This window comes from Leptonychotes weddellii, chromosome 1, assembly GCF_054177405.1.
Source record: "Leptonychotes weddellii isolate Sample4059 chromosome 1, ASM5417740v2, whole genome shotgun sequence".
Classification (NCBI taxonomy): domain Eukaryota; kingdom Metazoa; phylum Chordata; class Mammalia; order Carnivora; family Phocidae; genus Leptonychotes; species Leptonychotes weddellii.
In genome coordinates, this window is record NC_138369.1 from 39702954 (window position 1) to 39722959 (window position 20006).

General features: G+C 41.3%; 1 protein-coding gene across 4 annotated transcripts in view; it reads left to right on the top strand.

Moving 5' to 3' along the window:
• The window catches only part of ITPR1 (inositol 1,4,5-trisphosphate receptor type 1), a 326205-nt gene that overhangs the window by 26139 nt on the left and 280060 nt on the right, over nt 1-20006 (top strand). The gene's annotated exons all lie outside the window — the stretch shown is intronic.

Genomic DNA, 20006 nt, shown 5'->3' on the forward strand with positions numbered 1-20006 from the left:
AATCAAATGAATCTCTCGAGGTATGGGCCTGGGCACTGGCATTTGTTTTTTAAGCTTGCCAAGTGATTTTTTTTTTAATATTGAGTTGGGGTTGAGAACCCATTGGGTTAGTATTTGACTCATGGCCTCAGTTCCAAAGGGCTCAAATCTTGCCATTTTTAGGTTACATCATTTGAGTGAAAAGTTCTTACTGTTAGTTGATGTAGAAACTGTTTGACTTTTTTGGGTAAAAGCTAAAGGAATTAGAATAAAATAGAAGGCAGACGTTCAGATGGAGAGAAGCCATTTAGAAGATGTTTGGTGTTGAACTGCATCCAGTTGGCATGAGACTATCAAGAGACTATTTTCACCTGGGAGGTGGTGAGGGGGACTGTTGAAAAAGAAAATTGTTGCCATAAGCCCTGTGCCACAGGATCCTGAGCAGCTATGGCCCCTGCGGCCTTTTCTTTCCAATCCTTCCTCTGTGGCTTTTTCCAGAACAGAATCCTGAATGCAGCAGAAACCAAAGATTTGATCTAATAATAATAATCCAGGCAATTACTTACAGAATTAATTCTCTACACTGAATAATAAAATATGCCTCAGTTTATCTTTTTAACAGGGCCAGGATCAGTAGACTCTGTGGCAGGCGCTGTGCTAAGGGTTCTGTGTACATTTTTAGCTCATGGGTTCATCTGTCCACCCTGTGAGGGGATTGAAGTCCTCAAAGGTTGAGGTTAAGTGTCTTGTCTGAGGTCACACAGCTGGTGATGGATGGGGCAGGAGCTGTAGGTCTCAACTTTGGCCAAAATCACCTGGGGGACTTGGAAAACTGATGTTGAAGTTCCAACCTCAAGGATGGTCATTTAATTTGGCATTGATGGTTTCCTTTCTTTTTTTTTTAAGCTTCCCAGGTGATTCTTCTGTATGGCCAAGGTTAAGCACCACTGCTAATAGAGCCTGGGCTATAAACTCCTGGCTTTATTACTTAGGAGTGAGCTGGTTGGAGTGTGGCTTATGCAGCTGGAGCCAAGTGGAAGGCACTCATTGCTTGGATTCAGTGTGAGCTCTTATCCCATTCTGCTCACAAGGCCTGCTAGCTGTGAAAGGAACCTGGGAAAGATGTTCATGCCCTGTACAAAGTGAACTAGTGGCTATTTGAATACGGGGTTTAGAATGTTAAAATAAACAGGACCATAGCCAGGGCAAGTCAGAAGACATATTTTCCTGGCACTAGGGTCAAAGTGCCTGGTGCTTCGATAGATATCTGGTGGCCGATTGAAGGGACTGTTCTGAGGTAAAAGTGACAGTCTGATAGAGTCCATTTGGAAAGAACCAAACTTTGTTTATGGCCCAGCCTGGTTCTACAGGTGGTCACATGACACTGACCTGATATATGTTGACTGCTTTTCCTCATAAATTAAAAATAAAGGTTTCTAGGTTGTGAGGTGCTTTGCACTTGTGGGAAAATCTGGTTCCAAACAAGACCTGCTGCAGGCTTTGCAAATGTAGGTCAGGACTGCCTAGATTCCTCATGCTGCACCCGAGGCCCTCGGCATGCAGGTGAGGGGCCCAGGCAGAGGGCCTTGGAGATCTCCCCCTTGGAATCTGGGCAATGAGGATTTAAACACTTTCCAAAGCAGCCCTTCAGTTCTAGTATAGCATTCTTTGAAGAAAAAAAAAAAAAATTTTTTTTTTCCTAAAATGAAGAAACCGATTTCTCTTTTGGAAGCGATTATTGCCTTTCCAAATACAAGTGTATTTTGAAGTTGAAGTAATTTTGATATTTAGAAATTGTGCATAGGGCAGTTGGACAATTTAGAGGCATTTCTAGTCCATTTCCTTGCCGTGCCATTACACCCTGGAGTTTAACAAACATATGGAAAAGTGAGATGCTGGCAAGCAGCCGGCTAGGATGATGGAGTCTTTATCTGAGCAATCAGCAGAGCTACATTTAGTCATTTGGATTTGTTGTTGCTTCCATTGTTTCCTTGCCAACTTATTTCCTATATTGAGAACCATCATAACCTGTTCTTAAGTAAATGGAAACCAAAGGCCTATTTATGTAATGCTCCCTATGGCTTCTGACTTGGGGTTTTTTAATTTTGTGAGCTCCTCTTTTTTTTTTTTTTTAAAGATTTTATTTATTTGAGACAGAGAGAATGAGAGAGACAGAGAGCACATGAGAGGGGGAAGGGTCAGAGGGAGAAGCAGGCTCCCTGCCGAGCAGGGAGCCTGATGTGGGACTCGATCCCGGGACTCCAGGATCATGACCTGAGCCGAAGGCAGTCGCTTAACCAACTGAGCCACCCAGGCGCCCTTGTGAGCTCCTCTTGAAACCTGCCACCCTCGTGGTGAATAGCATAGGCCCTAGGATCAGGCTTTCTGGGTTCAAATCCAAGTAGCTGTGTGACCCTGGACAATTGCTTAACCTCTGTGAGGCTTGGTTTTCTTTTCATTCCCAGTACTTAGCACAGAGGCTCGCACTCCTAAATGGTGGCAGAAGGGAATCCTATGCATGAATCCTTTAATGATATGAGAATATTGTTTCTCATTTTTGTGTCTAAATGCTTTTGTGGGTAGGGGTGTGCATGGGGACCCAATGGCCTAGATTTGAGTCCTGGCGTTCCCATATATAAGCTAAGTGGCCTTGATAGATTAATTTTTCTGAGCTTGTTTCCTTACCTATAAAATGGGTGGGAGGGAAGAATTCTTTCCCTGTAAAGGTAATAGGATTGAAGATAATATGGCCAAAGAACCAAATAGAGTACGTGGTTGGTACACAAGATCTGGTCAGTAACTGGTAGCTGTTATTTTCCCCAGTAGATGCAAAAGAGTTAAAATCTTGAACACACTTCTTTCTGATGGGTAAAAGTACATTACCAAGTGAATTGCCTTTTTTTTTTTTTTTTTTTTGGTGATTCCCTTGAATGTATCTTCCGCCCCGGACTTCATCTATAGGAAGGAAAGACTGGGTGCATATCTGGTTCACTTAAGCCGAGACCTCCTTCATTGTCCACATGAATTTTGGTCAATGGCCCCTGTCCTCTAGGTGATGAGAAGAGCAGCGATGTAGATGAATTCAGTCACTTTAGTCCTTTAGCTAATGTGGTACCATTTGGAAGCACCAGTGTCCATGGCAGGTAAGACAGAATCTCTCTTCTCCCTGATTTGTGCTGGCTTTGCTCATAATTTTGAAAGAAAAAAGGAAGAGAGACATCAGATTGAAACCAGCAATAGAAACTTTGTGGTTATGGAATTCTTTCAGTAGATGACATTTTCCTTTTCCACCCCCAGCTGTCCCTTTCCCCTACTAAATATAATGGCGTCTTCTATAAAGAAAAGAAGGAAATTAACTACCAGTCTTGCTTTGATCCCAGAACCTTTACTGTTTTAAATGTGACTTCCAGGGGTGTTGGAGGAGAAACAAGGCCTGGGGCTCTTGGGAAATAAGATAGGCATTAGTGTTGAACATGCCATTTATTGTGTAATCTGCTTTTTCAGATTGGGGCAATGGCCAAGTTCTTACCCTCAAAACTTCATCTTCTCCATTTAGTTCAAGAGGTCAATCTTGGCCCCCAGTTTTTTGTGTTTTGTTGTTGTTGTTGTTGTTGTTATTATCTTGGACAGATGCTACCATATCAATGTGAGCAAAGAGTGAGAAGTTTTTAACCTTGCAGGAACCCCTTAGTTTCAGAAGAAAAATTGTTTGCAAGGAAACTCAGCTTAATGTAGGGAGAAGTTTGGGCAGGGAAAGGTGAGGAGAAAGGAAGCATTCTGAGATCATTCCATGGTTTATATGAATTGGGGCAGAGGTCAGAGATCAGGCTGAGAGTGTGGATGTTCAAGGTAAGTATTTTTCTTGTCCCGTGTTTCTCTCTTCCCCCAATCAAGTTGCTTTCAAGCAAAATAACCCGCTCAGCTAATGTGTCGTGAAAATGGGTGTTCAGCTCAGGGGACATTGAAGCCCTGCTGTGTCCCAGCTGTTCGTCTTGCTGATGAGGGGACAAGATGAGTTACATAGTCCCCCTTGCTTTCAGGAGTCTTAAGGTTTTATGGACAAACAGACCCACATTATAAATAATAGTAGCCAGCATGAATAGAGCATTTACTTTGTGCTGAACGCTTCCCATGGATTATCTCTTTTAATCCATGTAACCTACTCATGAGGTATAGCTGCTGATGTTCCCATTATGCAGACGAGGAAATGGGTATTCTAAGAAATTGAGTAACTTGCCCATAGTTAGTTGCATGTCACTTAGAATGATTATCATTCATTCCCCAAACATTATCAGACACCTCCCGTGTACCAGCTCTTTATAGTCGAGGAAGGAAAGATACCTTCTCACGGAAGTCAATGCCCGTGCACACTTACCATCTCTGAGGAACTTGTTTAGAGTAAATTGTTGTTCACACTGCAGCTCTTTATATGCAAGTAGAGGCAAAGCACATGAAGTATCTTTGAACAAAGTGTAGCACCTCCTCAGCCCAGGGTGCCTGATGCCATTTTGGCTGATGAGTGTTGAGCATCTGGCCCAGTGTCTTATGACATGTGAGAGAGTGAGGCCAGAACCCTCTTCCAAAGGCCCGGGCGCAGTGCTTTTACTCTTCTGTGCCCTGTGGGCCCTTTTCCACACAGAGCACTAGGGTTTCTTCAAGCTGTGAACCCTGTCACCTCCAGTCTCTAAATGAAAATGGGCCAAGTTATTACTTTTCTTCTGCTATCTGCTGAAGCTCTTAACTTGGATTTAGGACCATTTAAATGAGGAAGAAAGCCAAATGAGAAGGTGAAAGCACTGGATCCTTTCGACTTAATGCGTTTTTAACTACCACCAGGACAGTCTGTGGGATACGCAGCATGTTACCTACAACTTGAGTCCTGTTTGTAGTGGGAATGGAGGTCTGGGCCAGTATAACCCCGTCTCTGGGTATCTCCAAGTTGACTGACAACTCCTGATTGCTCAGCAAGTGTCCCGCTTAAAACAGTGACAGCCTGGAATCACAGTCTTGGGACGATCCTGGGAAGAAGAGTATGTTGCTTGGCTACAACAAACCACTCTTGGACCTAAAGCCCTTGTGCCCTTGTCACTTTCACTGTGATTTTCCTCAGTCCCAGAGTGCTTACTCTACGTCAGCCCACCTATTAGGGGGCTTGTGGACTGAGTTAGGATGTCTTGGTTGAAAGAGGTTTCGCATCTCAGGCAAGCTCTTGCAGCCCCCCAGCAGCTTTGAAAGGGGCCTCAAATAAGAATGGCATTATTCATGGTTGGGGGGATAAGAAGTATTTGAGTACCTGCGGCCTACTTACCTGATCATTGTCTTGCTTGTGTTTCGGTTGAGGTAGGCAGTGGTTCTTAGCCCATGTGGGAAAACTGCTAAGGCTGGGGTGAAGAGCACCATCTGACCTGAGAGCCACTGTCCAGCCCAGGGTCTGCGGCCAGCTGCTGTGATACCGTGGGGAAGTCATTCCATCTCTCCAGGCCTCAGTTTCCCTATCTGTTAAGTGGGATATAGGTGAAGTAACTTCCAAGATCTCTTCCAGCTTGAAGCTTTGTGACCGGTGCCAGAAACAGGCCAGTTAACATTTCACAAGAGGGCATTTATGTTCAGGAGTCTCATGCTGTCCAGAAGTAGGTTCTTATTTCTTTGGGGTTGCAGATCTTCTCAGTTCTCGGTCAAGATAAGACAAATGGATGGAAACAGCCAGGCCTTACTCTGGGGCCAGATGGGGACACAGCTAGGTCTTGGGTTGCAAAGGCCTCTGGACTACGGTGACCATAACAAACTCACTGGTTTAGCTTTTTTTCAAACCACCCTCCTTTGCTGCACATTGTCTTAATTGTTGCTAGGCAACATTCTTTCTTTCTTTTGGCAACGCATTGAAGGAACGAACCCATATCTTAGTTTTAAGTACCCACATGCAAAGGGGAGGGCCTAACTTAAAATTTGTTTGTTCTTTTGATTCTAATCCATGATGGGCCTCTCACAGTGGGGGTAAAGGAGTTAGTTTCTGCTTATCTTGTTAAATAAGGCAGAAAAATCCGTCTGTTTTAGGTGCTTGTTAAGGATATGCTTTGAGGCATATTGAAGGTTTTATGTGTACATGCGCATGCGTGCAGTTGCTTTGTAGAAAGTCTCTTTTGACTTTGTGTTCACAAAATCAATTCAAATTTAATAAAAAGATTAGTAGGTTTTTTTATAATCGTCATTTCAGATTTACCAGCTTATCTCAAGCTCATACCAACAGACTCCATTTAAAGGGAACAACACTGTAATTTAAATCCATTCCCCAGGCAACATAGAATGCTCACAGTGTGTCACACATTCACTGGGCTGATGCCTGCTGCTTGATTATGCTGGAGTCCCACACACTGCCGCATGTGTCCCTCACTGGATTTCTGCCTGCTTGCTCGAAGCTTTGAGTTGCATCTCTGAAGGCTCTGGGCGTCCTACACACATGGGCACAAGAGAGCTTCTGCTTACTCGGATGGCTTGGATAGCTTCCTTTGTGAATATCAGAGTCACCCATGGAAGTTAGGCCCCAGACCCCTGTTCTATAATTCATTTACCGGTGATAATTCATTTGCTAATGGAGAACAGTTTTTAGCTTCAATGCCTAAAATACTTCCAGTGCAATGGGTACTTTTACTTTGTCATCTAACTGAGTCTCAGTACTGCTGTCGTGACTTCCTCCATTGGGATGGTAAGTGAGTGTAATGGGGTCATATTATCAGACTGTTCATGGTTCTCCCGAAAGGAGAACACTGGTTGATTAAAGACTTTTTCTTTAGGCAAAGGCTTTTATAATCCTGTCTTCAGAACATTGATGAAGATATGTGGTTAATCACTTGACATTAAGATAACTTTCATTTTTTTTTTTTTTGACGGATATGGAAATTAGATTTAATCTCCTGGGGTCCAAGAACAATTTTGTGTCAAAATTGGGATTGGGACATGGCCTGGGTTTCCACACACACTTTTAGGCTGGGCAGCTGTGTTTGGGCCATAGATTAAAAAAGTAGTATTATTTATTATTTGCCTGTTACCTTGTGTTTTCTGTTTTCTATAAATAATAGTGAATATCTTATATAGCGCATATGTACATCAAGTAATCTATTTAATTTGTATACTTACCTTTGTATACATTAATCTGTTTAACCCCATAAGACAGCCATAGTTAACCTCCTTCTATAGATAAGGGATCTGAAGCACAAAATATTGAATATCTGATGCAGGATTACATAGGTAGAAATGGTAGAGCCAGGCTTTGAACCCAGATAGTCTGATATCAGAAAACCTCCTAATACCTACTAAATCTGCTTTTATTTATTTATTTATTTTAAAGATTTTTATTTATTTATTTGACACAGAGAGAGAGAGAGAGAGCACAAGCAGGGGGAACAGCAGAGGGAGAGGGAGAAGGAGGCTCTCCACTGAGCAGGGAGCCCAATGTGGGGTTCGATCCCAGGACCCTGGGATAATGACCTGAGCCGAAGGCAGATGCTTAACGACTGAGCCACCCAGGTGCCCCTAAAACTGCTTTTAGAAGGGGACTGGTCGGGGCGCCTGGGTGGCTCAGTTGGTTAAGCAACTGCCTTCGGCTCAGGTCATGATCCTGGAGTCCTGGGATCGAGTCCCACATCGGGCTCCCTGCTCAGCAGGGGGTCTGCTGCTCCCTCTGCCCTCTTCCCTCTCGTGCTGTCTCTCATTCTCTCTCTCTCAAATAAAAATAAATAAAATCTTTAAAAAAAAAAAAAAGAAGGGGACTGGTCTTCAACTATTCCTTCACTAAATTGCTGATTTCTTACTCCATTTCCTCTTCTACTACCCCAAAATAAGTCCTCCTGAGATGCACTGACACGGGAGTGAATATCTATATACTAGAGGCATGAACTGCCTGCCTGCTTACCAACCTGGAGTATGGTGTTTACACAGCTGTTTGCTATTTTTGTCTCCATAGCTAGATTTTGGGGCACCTGGAGGGACCAGATCTTACCCTGCACTCTTGGCCCAGGGCCTGTTGTAATGTTGGTCCTTAGTTAAAAGCTGATTGGGAAGGAATTCATGTTTTTTCTGAAAAAGTTTTCAGTTTGCCCATTGCTACTAGTGTTTCTGCTGGTGACCTTTTAGGTCAACAACTGACTTTTTAACATGGATGCTGTTTTATTGTCTCTTTCCACATTACCCAAGTCTGGCACTTCTGAAAAGATTTTTTTATAGTTGATTTGTCTTCTCCCTGGAACAGTGGACTGGACTTACCCTCTGAGGGTGCCTTCTCTTTGACCCCCCATTGTTGGATCTCTCTTCTCTCTCTGATGCCTATAGTTTTGAGATTCCTTGTCTTCACTAAATTCACGATCATGAAAAACAAATCTTGGTTAAAGACCTTCTCTTTGGTGCCTAGCCTCCTGGTAGGCCCATGGCATGCTTTTGCTCTTGACTGTCAGAGCATCCCTATGGTGTGGGTGGTGGTATTATCCCCATTTTACAGTTGGGGACCCCGAACCCAGAAAGGGTCAGTCACCAAGCTAGACTCAGAATTTGAACCCACATCTGGAGGGCTGCAGAGTCTCCAGTGAACCACTCTAGTAGATGAATAGAGCTGCGCTGCTTAGGAAACATTTGGGATCTCTTACCAAGTCCTGGGTTCCACATTTAAGGGGCATATTGCTCAGTGGGAATAAAACTCAGGGAGGGGTAACCAGGAGGATGGATCACAAAACGATTGCATTGAAGTTGCATGAAGAGTGATGGAGAGAACTTAAAAGACATTTTAGGCCAGCTGGAACATTTCTCACTTAAGTTCCTGCACTGGCCTCCTTGCTGGTTTCTGCATTTCCCTCTTTGCCTCCTTTGTGTGCCCAAGTGTGGGCCCCTCCTCTGACCCACCATTCACTGCAGCCACAGGAATCAATGCAGATCTGATGATGTCACTGGCTGGGTGGAGCCCCGGGCTGTTCCCTAGTTGTGCTTAGGATACACAACATACTTCCAGGGTTCACAGGGCCCTGCATGAGTCACTCTGCTTACCTCTCGGCCTCATCTGCAGTCCCACGCCACGTCCTGTGCTCCTACCAGACTGATTGATTTCTTCCTGGCAGTCACTGTGCTTGCTCTACACTCTGGGCCTTTGCATGCCCTTTTTCTTCTCGCTGAAGTGATCTCCCCATCTCTGTCGTTCTTTCTGGGACCCCCGGTCTCCCTGATGCCCACCCATCCTTCAAATCTCAAACGTCCCCTCTGGACTATCTTCACCAACCCCTTGTGTGCAGATAAGCTGTTCCTCCTTTTCAAAGACTGGAACCAGACTGCTTGGGTTTGACTCTTTTGGCTCTGCATTTTGCTGGTCATGTCACCGTGGACTCATTACTTAGTCTCTCAGTACCTCTATTTCTTCGTCTTGAAAATGGGGATATGACTGTATGTGCCTCACAGTGTTTTTGTGAGGACCAAAGGAGCTAATCTGTGTGAAGTACTTAAAGGAGCTCCTGGCCCCTATTACATGCTGTAAAGCTGTTTGCTCTTATGGCTGGTTTATGACCTCACTCCTACCCAACTCCAGCTAACTGTGAGGTCAGAAACCAGGCCTGTCTCCCCTGAGGCTTTGCACAGGTCCTGGATTATAGTAGGCTCTTAGGTATTGTAGAATGAATGAACAGAGCCCTCTAAGGCATTGCTTCTGAAACAAATGTGTATAGAACCCACCTGGGCATCTTGTTAAAAATGCAGATTCCCATTCTGTAGGTCTGGGGTGAGGCCTGAGATTCTGGCGTTTCTGACAAGCTGCCATACTCTTGTAAGGCTCTAAGGACCAGCTGTCAGTCTTCCCTTACTTTAGGGCTATCATATGGAAGATGGAGGTCCTGAGCCCAGAACAATAGAGAATTAGGGCCAGCAGATAAAAGTGACCAGAGGCAGAGTTTCAGATTTAAGGAACTTGATTCTAAATGCCAAGCTATTGCTCAGGGAAGAGGCCTGCTTCAAATAATTGAGTTTCCTCTCATTCAAAGGAGACTAACCATTTGTCAGGGATTTTGAAGAGGGAATTTCAGCTTGGGGACAGAGTAGGGTAGACGATCCCATTTGACCATAAGGGTCTGTTTTCCCACCAAAGGACCCAGCTGTTTCTTCTGTTTTTGCTCCCTGTGGAAGCCTTGTGGTTGGGGGCACTGGGTCAGCAAACAGCTGGGGAGAGAACAGATACACGCTCCAAATGAGAACCTCTCAGGGATCCAATGTCTAACCAACAGAGAACACTGCAAAGTAGTGGAAAGATGGAATTATTGAATATTGGAAAAGGTGAATGAATATAAAAAACAAAACCCTGAGTCAAGCTCCTGCTGAGTCTAGTTTTGATGAGTATGTTAGGTATATTGGGGAGGCCATGGAGCATGGGGGTTAGGAGGGTTGGCTTTGGAATCAGATGTGGAGTCAGGTACCTACCCTACTCCTTAATTAGCTGTGTGACCATGGGCAAATTACTTAATCTCTCTAAACCTTATTTCTCTGATTGGTAACTGTGGTTAATAATAGTATGGAACTGATTGGATTGTTTTAGGCTGAGGTGGTGCACATTTAGCCACATGCTGAGCACAAGCTGAGCACTCAGTAAGTAGTAACTGAGGAGCTATCATGAGTACATCTGCAATTAGCAGCTCTCAGCAGCAGCTTCTCTCAGGAAGATCAAACACAGGCCTTGCCGTCTTGTAGAACACTGATGTCTGTTGTAATATTTCGGTATGGGGATTACACAAAGGTATCCATAGCCACACTTTATAACCTTTCTGAATGTCTTAGATTTTATGGAGTGCACCTCATAATTAAGAGGGAGCTCTAGAGCTTGTGGCTTTTTGAAGAGAAGCCATCAGGCCTTTTTTCTGTGTGCACAGCCTTGATCAGAGCCTCTGTTACTGATGGAGCATTTGCTCCAGATGGTAATCCTGCCTTATGTATAAAATTACAAGCCTAGCTGGGACAGGAAGTTGTGTTTATCTTAACCCAAGCAGCAGGCATTCCAGCCACTCTTGACAGACAGGAGGAAGATATTGCCAATCTGCTGTTTTCCTGAAACCCCCCCACCCCCAACCCCACCCCCTGTGTGTTTGTTGTAAGTTTGGAGGGAGGGGTTCTTGCCAGTCAGTCTACAGAGGGACCTTCTCCCTGGCTTTGAGGACAGTTGAATTCCAAGGAGAAGGGATGTCCACTGGCTGCTTCCTTGGTCATATCAGCCAGTGCAGAGGCACTTCTCTCCAAGGCGAGAGGCCAGCATGGCTCCACTTGAAGGCAAAAATTGTGCTTGTGTCCATGGGCACTGGTTTGGGGAGATAAGTGAAGAGTGGCTGCAGGTATGGGGAGAAGAATTTGTCCCTTCAAAGAGTCCATCGTTTTTCCTTTATACAGCAATAGCTGGAGGTCCGTGCAGGAAAAACTCCAATTTGAGCAGTTGTAATAATTGAGAAAATAAATTGGGCAATTATTCCTCTTTTTGAAATTTTAAAAGTTCCTTTTTTTTCATCTGGTATTTTTCCGGGTACATTTGAGTTCCAATTTGGGTGCTTCTGAAATGTCTTGATGTTTTGTGCTGCTAAAATTATGTGTGTCTAAAAATGTTATCAGTGATGACACTTCTATATAAGCTCACTTGGACTTATGCTAGAAAATTTCTTTGACTGAGGTCCTCCCCCCCACCCCCGAGTCATTCCCAGGAACATAGCATGTCAGGTAGAACTAGGAAATAGAATAATCCAGCCCAGGTCTAGCCATCTAGTGGAGGCCTATCTCTTGAGAACTTTGCTTCAGTTTTGTCGACAAAGAATACTGGGGTTTTGTTGCCATAGTTTCAGTGAAAAATTTGACCTTAGCTACAATAACATACAGTTAGAAAGAACTAGCTAATCGGTTTTCTAAAATTAGTGTTCTCTAGTACATAAACCAGTAGGAACAGAGTATTTAATTAAATATTATACAAGGATATAAAAGCCCAAGGGAATGCAGTCCCTTGATCTGGGCAGGGGAAGGGAGGAAACCCCTAATCGTCCTTTACTGCTCTCTTGTAAGCTAGAAGAACTTTTCCTTTTTTCTTCTTTTTTTTTTATGTTAGCTTTGACTTCATTTTCAGATCTGTCAGGGACGAATATATAAAGCTTGTTTAAAGTGCAAAACAGAACATTCAACATTATTTCCAGTTGTCCCCTACAAGGTACAGACTAACAAGGCAAGATGGGAAAATGATGTTGGCCGGGACCCTGACAAGAATACTTGTTGGTGATCTCGTAGCGAGCTTGGTGAGGAGGAGAGGCATTTGAAAGTTATTTCCTGTCTGAAATCTGGGTCTTTTTTAACATATAGGTTCTAGATTCGTGTTCCTTTCAACGCTTAATGTGTGAATAAGGAAACAACACCTCCTTTTTGGCCCCTTATCCCAAGTTCTGAGTACAACTATGTTCTCTTTCCTTCAACCCCATGGGTCCATCAAGTCACTGAGCACTGATTTAGCTCCAAGCAATGATCTGCATGTAGATTATATAAAATTTGGCTTCTCTTGTCACCTGCCTATTAAGAACCCCTGCAGTGGCTCATCTTTTTGATGACAGCTGAAAATGTTACCAATATTGGGCCATCCCAGAAAGTTGTGGTACCATTTCTTAAATGAAGTAGGTTTCAGGACATATATTGATATCTCTAGTTGACCTTCTTGTCTAATTTAGCATGACCTGCTGTGGATGCTGCAGAGGTGCAATTGAGTTAATCTGTTTGCCAGGTGTCTTATTGATTGAAAACATTGCTCAGGCTCTTCTGGAACTTCCACTGCTATATCTCCTTGTCAATTGCATCTTGGTAAATGTTCTTTCTCAGTTTCATTGTTATGATTTTGGTTTTTTTCTTTTACCTTAAAGGAATTAATTATTTAATAGAATTTGAAGTGTGGGGCATTATGCAAGGGAATATAAACTTTCTTCACCATTTTGCATATTTCTGTATTGGCATCTTAACTGTTGCAATGGAAAATATGTCCTTGGCAAGACTCTTAGAAACATAGTCCCAAAGGTCATTGGATTGTGCAAACTTCTTGACTATTTATAAGGTCATCTACCTGAACGAATATAAATGGTTCCTGCCCTGAAGGAATTGGCAATCTTATGAGGAGAGATGAGTGAGAACTAGTTTGAGGATTATTCTTGGAGAATGTTGAATCCCACACATATTTTTTTCCCCTGATGTTCATTGTTTTCATCTAGTCCATCAGTTCACTGTGCCCAAATGATTTGAACTCATCTTAATAAAAGCTTAAGAAAAAAATGCAGTTAGAGAGCTTGCTGGAAAAGTGACAGCATGCATTTTAAAGTACTTATGGTTGACCTGGCTTTCACTACCCATTTGTCCTCAGGCCCTTGCATTACTATGGATAATTGAGTTGATGATACTTAGCAAATATCATTAAAGAGGTTGGATGTGGCAGGCTGGTTGGTGGCAGGGTGAACTAGTCAGGACTCTTTATTCTGGGTGATAGCCAGCTTGAACTAGGGGACTTTTATTGTCTCAAACAGTCCTGGCTGGACAACTGAATTGCATGAAGGCCGGGGATGCAGCAAGGGCCTAGGAATAGACCCATTTCAGGCACTGAGTACCTTCAGCAACCTATGTCCATCTCTCATCCTTTCCTCTCTCCACATTTGCTACTTTGTGTTCTTGTCCTGTTCTCATCTAGTTCAGGGTTATACTACACTCTTAAAACGACTTGTGAAGTGTTCGCTATTTTTCTGCTCTCTGGGAGAGTTTCTGTAGCGTTGGAAATACCTGTTCCTATATCGTTTGGTGAGTAAAGCAGTCTCAGCCGTGTGTTTTCTTTATGGCAAGATTAACTACTGATTTAGTTTTTTCAAAGAGCTATTTCTTCTTGGCTCAGTTTTGTAAAATGTATGTTTCTAGAAATTTACCCAGTGTCATCTAAATTTTCTAATCTGTAATATCCTCCTGTTATGTTGTTAATTCTTCAAGGGTCTGGTTTGGTCCCTGTGGTGGGCTGAAGAATGCCCTCTCGACACCATGATGTCACTTTGTAATCCATAGAATCTGTGAATATATTACTTTATTTGGTAAAAAGGACTTAACAAATGTGATTAAGTTAAGGATCTTGAGATGGGAAGATTTTCCTGGATTTCCAGGTGTGCCTGATGTAATCACAGGGGTCCTTGTAGGAGGGAAGCAGGAGGATTAGAATTTAGTCGTGGGACATACAGGAATGGAATCAGCAGTTTGGAGTGACGTGGCCCTGTGCAATGGAGTGCAGGAAGCTGGAAAAGGCAAGGAAGTGGATTCTCCCCTGAAGCCTCCAGAGGGAATGCAGCCCCACTGACCCTTTGCTTTTAGACGTCACAACGTTAAGGTAACAGATTTGTGTTGCTTTAAGCCACTAGATTTTTGGTAATTTGTTACAGCATCATCGGCAAGATTACTGTGCTAATATTCCTAGTCTTGTTCATTTGTGTGTTATTTTTTCTGGATAAGTATTGACACATGTATTTCAATCTTATGAATCTCCAGATAAACAAATTTTGGATTTATTGATTTCATCGTAGATTGGTTTTGAAGTTCCTTAATTTCTGCCCATTATTAACTTTCTTTTTTCTATCTTCGTTGGGTTTATTCTCCTCTTCCTTTAGTACTCTCTCTCTCTCTCTTTTAAAAGGTTTTATTTATTTGAGTGCCTGGGTGGCTCGGTTAAGCATCTGCCTTTGGCTCAGGTCATGATCTCAGGGTCCTGGGATCGAGTCCCACATCGAGCTCTCTGCTCAGTGGGGAGTCTGCTTCACCCTTTCACTCTCCCTCTCTGCTCTCTCTCAAATCTTTTTTAAAAAAAGATTTTATTTATTTACTTGAGAGATAAAGCACGCGTGCATGCACATGAGTGGGGGGAGGAGCAGAAGGAGAGGGACAAGCAGACTCCCCGCTAAGCAGGAAACTGGATGTGGGGCTCTATCCCAGGATCCTGAGATCATGCCCTGAGCTGAAGGCAGATGCTTAACCAACTGAGCCACCCAGGTGCCCTTCCTTTACTACTCTCTTAAGTTGGATAATCAACTTGGAGTTTTGAGCCCTTCTCAAATTGTAAGCATCTAAAGCTTTAAGTTGCTTTTAAACATTGCTTTGGTTGCATCCGACATATTTTGATATGTATGTTTTACTCTTCCTGAGTTCTAAATATTTTTTTAAAATATTTTATTTATTTGAGAAAGAGAGAGACAGAGAGAGAGCATGAGCAGGGCAAAGGGATAAGCAGACTCCCTGCTGAGCAGGGAGCCCGATGTGGGACTCGATCCCAGGACCCTGGGATCATGACCAGGGCCAAAGGCAGATGCTTAACCGACTGAGCCACCCAGGCACCCCTAAATATTTTCTTATATTTGCTATCATTTCTTGTATGTATGAGTTATTTAGAAGTGTTTTATATTTCTGCTACGTGGAGGACTTCCAGTTTCAATTTAAAAAAAAAAGTTTTACAACTTAGTTGTATGTTGATCAGATAATAACTGTGTCCGATCAGTCCTTGATAACTGGAGAGGCTTGCTTTATGGCTTAGCATGTGACAATTTTTATACACATTTCACTGTGTTTAAAAGAATGTGCATTTTCCATTTCTGGGGTGCAATATCTTATATATGAATTCATTAGGTTCTTTGACCTATCAATTGTTGAAAGACATTTGTTAAAATTTCCCACTATTAATTTTTTGGAGTTTTGAAACTCTTTTATACCCTGATTATGGTGATGGTTACATAATATACATATGTGTTAAAACTCATAGAACTGTATACCAAAGAAAAAAGTGAATTTTACCATATGTAAAAATTTTTAAAAGGCTTAAAAACTTCCTACTATGACAGTGGATTTGTAATCTTGCCTTGTAGTTTGTAAGGTGTTTTTTTTTTTTTTTTTTTTAGTTTTTAGTTTCCTGAAGTTATGTCACAGAAGGGTAACACTTGTAAAACTATTAACTTCCTGGTGAAGTAAACATTCTGTCATTATGTAGGGAACATTTTTATCTGTTATATGTCTTGAAGTCTCTTTTGTCTACTACTAATATATGCAGACCAGAATTGGTTTGTTAGTATTTATTTGGTGTAATTTTTTCTTTACCGTTTGAATCATCATTATGTTTTAGAGATCTCTCACAAACAAACATAACGATTTTTAAAAGTATTCTCACCATCTTTGTCTATTAATTAGAATCTGTAGTCCATATACATTTGTTGTAATTACTGATGGCTTTGGACTTATGATCTTAGTTTGTGGTTTTCTTTTTTACCTCAAATTTTTTTTCCATTTTTCCCTTTCTTGCCACCTTTAAGTTTCATTGAAAGTTTTTGTTATTGTTGTCCATTCCACTTTATTCCCTCTCCTAGTTTGAGGGTTATACTTTATATGTTTATTATAGCACTTACCCCAGATATTTTAATGTGTATGTTTAATTAAGCCTAATGTTAATAACTATCATTCTTTTTTCTGCTACAAGGACCTTAGAACATCTTAAGTCCTGTCACCCTCTTAGTATATGTTCTTGTCATTCATAATGTTAGCACTTTTTAAATTTAAACTTGTATATTAGATATGATTTTGTTTTACATTGTAATTTTTGAAGTTGACTTACATATTAGTTAGTATTTACCAGACCTTCTATCTGGGATAATCATCTTTCTGCCTCAGGAAGTTCCTATATAACTTAGAACATCTGGTAGCAATAAATTCTCTTACTTTGTTTGAAAATACTCATTTTGTTTGTCTGAAAATGTTACTTTTATTCTCAAGGAATAGTTTCGCTTGGTGTAGAATTTAGGTGGATAGGTACTTTCTCTCAACTTCTCTATTTTTTTGGAGTTCCATTTTGCTCTTAAAAGTAATTGGCAGAGACTTGACTATCTCTCTGGTTGACTTTAGGATCTTCTCTTGGCCTTTGATTTTCTCTGGTTTTATTGGTATGAGTCCAGGTAGTGGTTTGTTTTCATGTATCCTGCATGGTATTTGTTAGATGCTTAGACTTGAGGTTGCTTTTTATGCTAACAGTGGGAAATTCTGAGCCTTTATCTATTAGAATACTCCCTTTCCCGATTGGTTCCCTGAGGAGCTTTGGGTAGGCTGTGTTCCTTAATGTCTTCATCTTTTTCATCTTTGCTCTTTATGCTGCACTCTGGGTGATTTCTTCTGATCTATCATTCTTTATTAATTCTGTTCTAATCTCTTTATTCTTTGAGAGTTTAATTTCAGTTATATTTTTCGTTTTTAAAAGTTCTCTTTGTGTCTTCTAAAAATATTTGGTCATTCTCATTCTTCCATATTTTCAAGCCTCTATTTTATTTCATGTTACATAAAACCATAGTTTAAAAATACCCTATCTCTAAAAATGCCACTAGGTAAAATCTCTGCAGATGTTACTCTATTTTCTGTAGTGGTTCATTCTAAAAATGGCGTCTTGTTTCCCCATGTGTTTTGTAATTTTTCTATAGTGACTCATTCTAAAAATGGTGTCTTATTTCCCTATGTGTTTTGTAATTTTGACTATTAGCTTGTGTTTCTTAGAATGTCATCTGTGGGAATTCTTTGAGGCCTGTATTAAAGCTGTGTTCCTTCAGAGAAAATTATTTGCTTTTGCTAATTGTCTGAAGTGCCACAACTCAGGAACTTTAAATCAAATTCTCTGCCTGAAATTTTCTGAATTTTGTTTGTTTGTTTTCTGCTTTAAGTTTAAAGATTTCCAACATAGCATGAATCTGGGTGACTAACCAGTATGGAGGCCCACTTGTGGTTATGAATTATTAGAGGTTTGTTTTTTTTTTTCCTGTAAAGTCAAGATAGGTTACCTTACCCTCCCATTTTTCAGGGTGAGCTGGTTTTTCATTCACTAAGGTGTAACCCTTAGGGATTCAAGCTTTATGGAAGGGTCTCTTAGAAGACTTTTGACCTTGAGTAGGCTCAAAGTTTTATCTTCTATACCCAGCACAGGTATCAAAAAGGGAGCTTAAGGTCACCAGGTTTTCCACATAAGCACAGGGCGAATGTTGGCTTTAGGACTGACTTAACTCCTGGGGGTCTTGTTTTTACTTCGTTATTGGCCTCTGGGTTCCCTACTAGTGAACTATTCAGTACATGGTTTAAAAATGTGTTTTAGTATTTCATCTAGCCTTTTTCATGTTTTAATTGAGGGTCTTATTCAGGATATCTAGTCTGTCATACTGTTAAGAAATGGAAGTACATACCTGTTACTTTTTGTCTCACTGCAAACTTATTTTCTGTGTGATGGAAAACATGGCTGCCAATAACTCCTAAAATTTATAATTTTATATCTTTAATAATTGGAGAGAGACTGATCTCTGTTGTTTTAATATTCAAAAATTTCAAGGAGAGGACTGGTTGAGCTGGGGTAAGATTTTTTTCCTCTGAATCAATCTAGGGCCAGGGAGTTAGGGTTATATGTGTTAACCTGGAAGTTCCTAAGAAAACCATCTGTGCTAGAATCAGTTCCTAAAAGAACAGGTATTGGACATACAATCCAGGTGTCTACTGTGGTGGTAATCGGGGAGAAAGGAATAACATTTGAGTCTGTTAGAAATGATTTTTGACTGAGAATAAGGGGAAAATCCATCTAAGAGTGACTTAAAACATAAGGACATTTATTGTTAGTTAGAAATCCAGAGATAGGCAGTACCAAATACAGTGAAGGACTCCAATGTGTCCTGTCTTTTTTGCTCCACATCCTCAGAGTGGATGTCTATGGGCTTATCTTTTCATGGTCTTGCCACCTCATGGTTACAGAATGGCTCTTATGGCACCAGGTGTCCTGTTTGCATTCATGGCAAGAATAAAGGGGGTGGGACAATACTGGGAGCTCTCCTCTCATTCCTATCCCTTTCATTAGGCTGCAGAAGCTTATCTTCATGTTCCTTAGCAACCTACTTTTATTTCATTGGTCTACATTGGGTTCCATACATACTTCTAGCTGTAAGGAATTTGGGGAAGTGATGCTTTGTCTTTTCAGCTTGTTTATTAGGAAGCAGCCAAGGAGAGGGGTATTGGAAATGGTTTGGGCAGGCACAGGATTTCCATATTGTTGTATATCGATGGTACGTAGAGGGCTCCACATGATTTTCTTTCCATGTAATTTTTTAGTGTTTGGTGGTTAAAGAATGCTGGTTTTTATCACCAGTAAATAATGTAATGGACCCATCCCTAAGATGAAGCAGATATTTTTCTCCATTGAAGTCAGCCCTGAAAAGGCATCTCAAATGAATGAAAGCAACTGTATGTGTTCACCAGATGCCGGTATCCACCATTAACAGTATGACTATTGGTGAAACAGATAATTTAATAGTAATAGCCACTTGATTTGTTTTATTGGCCTGCATATGAGAAGTATGCCCCAAGTTGTTAATTTCTGCTTTTGCTTTGTAATTCTTTAGTTTGGCTGGATAAGAGGGTCTAGGTGAAGAAAAGGATCTCACACACATGAGTGGGTTTCCATTGACCAAGTCTGGGGGCTATCCATCTCAGTCATTTTGGAACGACACTTCCAGCTCACACAGGGAAATGGATAGTCTTAGATTTTTATCTTATCTGTCATCTCTCTCATGTGATAGCGATGATGAGGGGGCATTCTGTGAGCTTGCCCTTAGGTTTGTTTTGATTGGAACAGCTTCTTAAGAAACAAAAGCTCACTTGAAGCATCCAAAACAGTTTGGCTAATAACTTTTATCCTCAAGAAGATTAAACTTGTGAGAAAAACCTAAAATAAATTTGATAATCTATTTTAAATTGTGTATTTTTTCTCTTTTCATCTTGAGAAGGAAGTATTTTTCCTAGAAAGTGGTAGGGAAACCTTTCCATTCTTATTTCCAGTGTTTGTGTATGGAGGCTGTATATGTTACAGTAAAGACTTTGGCTCTGGAAGCATTTTTATTGGGTTCAAATCCTGACTAGTGTGTGATCTTGGGCAAAGTATTTAATTTTTTTTCTGTCTTGATTTGCTCATGACTAAA